Source organism: Oreochromis aureus, linkage group 11 (assembly GCF_013358895.1).
Source record: "Oreochromis aureus strain Israel breed Guangdong linkage group 11, ZZ_aureus, whole genome shotgun sequence".
In the NCBI taxonomy this organism is placed as follows: Eukaryota; Metazoa; Chordata; class Actinopteri; order Cichliformes; family Cichlidae; genus Oreochromis; species Oreochromis aureus.
Genome location: NC_052952.1, coordinates 3,706,423 through 3,710,066, shown reverse-complemented (window position 1 = coordinate 3,710,066; position 3,644 = coordinate 3,706,423). Strand labels below are relative to the sequence as shown.

The 3,644-nt window shown below is 40.0% G+C and overlaps 1 long non-coding RNA gene across 1 annotated transcript; it reads right to left on the bottom strand.

Moving 5' to 3' along the window:
- Positions 1–1,574: 1,574 nt before the first annotated feature.
- LOC120442836 lies at positions 1,575–3,425 on the bottom strand. Its single transcript, XR_005614967.1, has 4 exons — positions 3,323–3,425; positions 2,871–2,955; positions 2,707–2,777; positions 1,575–1,739 (listed from the first exon to the last, which is right to left on the bottom strand). It is a non-coding gene; the product is annotated as an uncharacterized LOC120442836 (long non-coding RNA).
- Positions 3,426–3,644: the final 219 nt, after the last annotated feature.

Sequence of the window (3,644 nt, the reverse complement as noted above, 5' to 3'; positions counted from 1 at the left end):
CATGTTCCGATGATTCCCTACCAAGCCATTTTACTAGTACATCTAACTCTTCACTGGCTGTCAGCTCCAAGTCCTGAATGGCACTAAGGAAGGATGCTAAGCTAAGCTCTATAGGCCTCTGGCTGATCATCAAATTTAGTGAGAGTTTTTAGTGGTTTTTAGTGGTTTTAGTGGTTACCCTGTGTGCCAGATACTTTGCAAAGTCTAACATGCCTGTAGATGGAGTCTGTATGCTGATCCTTTGAGTAGGATCTGAATGCCTCTAGGGTAGACTGCATTCTGAAGATACCTTAAAAAAGTAGTGAGGACACAATGCGGTTAACTGAGGCAAGAATGGCTGCAGTCCTGCAATTGGCTCACTTAGCTTGAGTAACCTGGTTTTGTGGGTGAAGTGTGATATTCTACACTAGATTCTGGGGGTTCTTTTTTTGTTGACAGCGATGCTTTCCTAACATAGACAGGACTCAGTGTGTCTTGAGAATCTATGGCAGGTTTGAAACTGATCTGCGCTTGATCTTCATCTTCCTCGGTTGTTGTCTGATGAACAAGTGTGAGATGTCGCTCCTGTTACTGTGTATATCATCACATTCTATGGCTGCTGCTGCTTCTTAAACCTAAGCCTTAGCAACAGCAACGGCAGCTGCTTTTTCAAGCTCCAATGCTTCCAGATCTGCCTCAAGTGTAGCTTTTTCCAAATTGATAGCTCTGGCTTTTGAAGTGGCACTGGCTACTGAATGCTTCGAGGAAGGCATGTGCTTGGAGCTGAATACTGTCGTCCATTTCAGCGTCCATAACTGTGCTGGAGAATCCCTCTAAAAAAAATGGCTTTTCACTGTACTGTTCTCTCTATGTGTTGAACTCCCTGAGCGTGATAAGAAGGATTTATTTATTTTGAGACAAAAAAGATAAAATGAATAATTTTGTGGCTTTAAATTCACAGATATCATCCACACTATATGATTATGAGCAATGTTAATTTAAGCTTGAGTTCATCTCATCTCATCTCATCTCAGTTTTCATGTTTTCATTTCTTGACAATAGTACACCAGGTATCATTTTTATTTATGTGGTGCTATTCATAACAATCATCTCACGGAGCCTAAGATTAAGATTTCTTAAGATTTTTTTATTTATACATGTGTGTATATATATATTTATATATATTTAGGCTGTTAATATTAGTAATATTTTTACTGTGAGTGACTTATCTTCTGCTTGTCAAACACATTTCATTGCAATGCTGACCCTGTGCTAACTTGCATATGTCAAATAAAACTGACACTGAAACTGAACTGAACTGAGCCTTTAACTGTAGACCCTACATTATTAGAGAGAGAAGCTCAGTTATCAGACAGTCCTCTACAGCAGTGGTCCCCAACCTTTTTTTACGCCACCGACCGGTTTATGTCCAACAATATTTTCACGGACTGGCCTTTAAGGTGGCGTGGATAAATACAACAAAATAAAACCAGTACCAGTACCAAAAAAATAAGATTTATTCATAACACATGGGAAAAGACCCAGGGAAACCAAGTTAACGATAAAAACTGAAAAAAAAACAACCCTGAAAACGATACATTTCACACCCGAGCTTCAACTCTTGCAGCCCAGTACCAAATGACTTGGTCCGTGGCCCGTGGTTGGGGACAAACACTTGGTGATGATGGAATGAAGAATTCCTTTATGAAAGGAAAAGGGCCTCCAGCAGATCAATTGGTCAGGGAAGGGCAGCCACTTTTCTGGAAAAAAATTCTAAGGATGTTAATTAGAAAAAAAATTTCTTACCAGTGATGACTGCGGAGATGAAAATCTGATGGAATTTTACTTTGGAAAAGAAAGACTTTAAATACAGTTTTGGATTGGTGGGGCCAATGGAGAGAAGCTAATATGGGAGAAATATGATCTAGTTTCTCTCTAGCCAATAGTTTCATAGAATAACCTCATAATAGGGAATCACAATACTCCAGCCTTGAAGTAAGAAATGAATGGACTAAATTGTAAACATCAGTCTGAGACAGGATGTTCCCAATACTGAGAAGACTGAAAGAAGCAAGTCCTAGTTATTTATTTGATGCAAGTTAAAAGACATATTCTGATAGAAAGTTATTTTATACCAAAGTAGTATGAAATATCCGAAATAGTACCCCAAATTAACTTTTATTTTAATAGGGGTGTTTTTAGCTTTTATTTGATTTTTGATAATGTCAGACGACATGGTACTTACAAAGTGCCTTGTTAATTTATTTACTGGAGTGGGTTTTCTCAGTGCTACTTCTTGTGTTTGTTCTTCTGCTATGCAGTCTTTGCCAAATGACTGAATAAATTAAAAACAGCTGTTAAATAAAAAATTATTAAAATTACTGCAGTAGTTCTCAAAAGCATGAAATTTACTTTGTTACATAAAAAGTAGATTTATGCAGAGGCTAACACTTAGAGATGATATATACACCCGACACTGTATTTAATAGATGCTGATCATCTCAGCTACAAAGCCAAGCTACTGCAGTATTGCAGCCATGGGAAAAAACAATAGAGCCATCTCAGTGGCTGTACAGCTACCCTGAAACTGACTGATCAAATCCCATCAATGAGTTACTGCTACACACACACACACACACACACACACACACACAGACCATATAAACACCCTGTGGGCAGAAACAGTGACATTATCTCCTCTACCAACCACCCTACATCAGTACTGACCTCTACAGATTCCCTGGGGGAGAGTTCTGCCATAGTTGTCATTGATCTTCCAACACACACCATGCATTCGACTGCAGGTTAGGGGAGGGAATTTGTAATCAATACAGTGCAGTTTCTGTGGCACACTGAAATCAAAGGTAATAATGTCCTGGAAATCAACAGACCTTTTCAAACATCAAATGGTTGAAGTGGCAGCTTTCTTGAGAAGTTAATATGACATTTTGTGTTGTTCACACAAACTTTATTAATCTGGATGAGAGAGAGAGAGAGAACATTTTGTAAAAATATTATCACAATAATCAATAACATCAATAGATTAGAGATTAGAGATTAGATTAGATGAAACTTTATTAATCCCTCGGGTGGGTTCCTCCGGGAAATTCGGTTTCCAATTGTCACGATCGGGGGTAGCGCGCGAATTAAACACAGCAATTCGGCGTGCCCGTGTGGCGTGCTGGCTAGACCCAAACGCGGTGCAGGCTAGCGATGGGTTGGAGCAGGCACGCGGTTACTCTACTAACGATCGGCGCACAAAGCACTGCTTCGGAACCGACGTTACAGAGGGAGAGCGAACTGAGCCGGGATGAGTGGGAGAGTCAAGAGAGAAAACACTCACGGTTGCTGAAGCAGGCGGAGACTGACGTCGGCGAGGGTTCGGAGCTCCTGACATGAAGAGATCGATGTCTGAGCGGAGAACAGGTGGGTGGTGTCTCTCTTTTAAGCCCGACCCGGTGATCAGCTGATCACCGCCTGACACCAATAGCACAGCACCGACAGAAGTTACAGAATGTGAGCAGAAATATACCAAATATACACATATAAATACAGAGACACATATAAATACAGAGTATACAAAAGGGATAAATAGAATAAATAGGAATAAGAATACAAGGGAATTGCACATTTCAAGTATTGTGAGTCTATTGCACCGTTGGATA